Source organism: Limulus polyphemus, unplaced genomic scaffold, assembly GCF_000517525.1.
Source record: "Limulus polyphemus unplaced genomic scaffold, Limulus_polyphemus-2.1.2 Scaffold8612, whole genome shotgun sequence".
Lineage (NCBI taxonomy): Eukaryota > Metazoa > Arthropoda > Merostomata > Xiphosura > Limulidae > Limulus > Limulus polyphemus.
In genome coordinates, this window is record NW_013674222.1 from 8,061 (window position 1) to 8,844 (window position 784).

The window sequence follows — 784 nt, forward strand, 5'->3', positions numbered from 1 at the left end:
ATAAAGTGTTATATATTACATTTATTAATTTCAATTTAAAGAAGCTCTTGTAGATATTTGCACACACATATATAAGTGGAGAATCTGTGCAATCAATACTTTTATTTACTCTTTCCCTATAAATTCGTTTCTCAGGATGGGGTGGGGTGGGGTGTCTACCATGGGTTATCTTGTGCGTAATCATCACCAACTCATTTCGTTTTTTTCATATGGTTAACATAGAAAGGCATTCTTACCAGTTGCTTTAATTTGTGTTTGAATCGCAGAAAAGTGGATTACACTTAGATATTTAAAAATATTAGCTGACTATTGTTTCATTAATTTGGTTTATTTATGTCTCCCAACTATAGCATAACGTAACTTTGTTCTTATTACTAGTGATATTGAAGTACACTGATATGAATACGGTGAGCAAAGGAAACTCAAACCCAAATGCAAAAAAATATACAAATGACAAAAAATCTTTTTTCATACTAAAATACATGTCGCTTATTGGCTGGCTGTCTTTTGGAGTGGAGAAAAAGTTTCCAAATTGTCCACACAAGACACGGATCAGAGCAGAAATAATGAAACATTCAAGTTAAACCAAGGTCCTTGTGTGCTATTCCGTGTGATTAAATATGTTGCAACAATGCCTGAAAGCAAAAGGAGATGTACAAAATATCAACTGCTTGCTGAACTCAAGCACTTCCACCAAGTTTCTGTTGCATACTAAATATGAAGATTAATAAAATTTTAGATGTTTCACCTGTGATTTACCTTCCATTGTTCTTTGAAAGTAGTC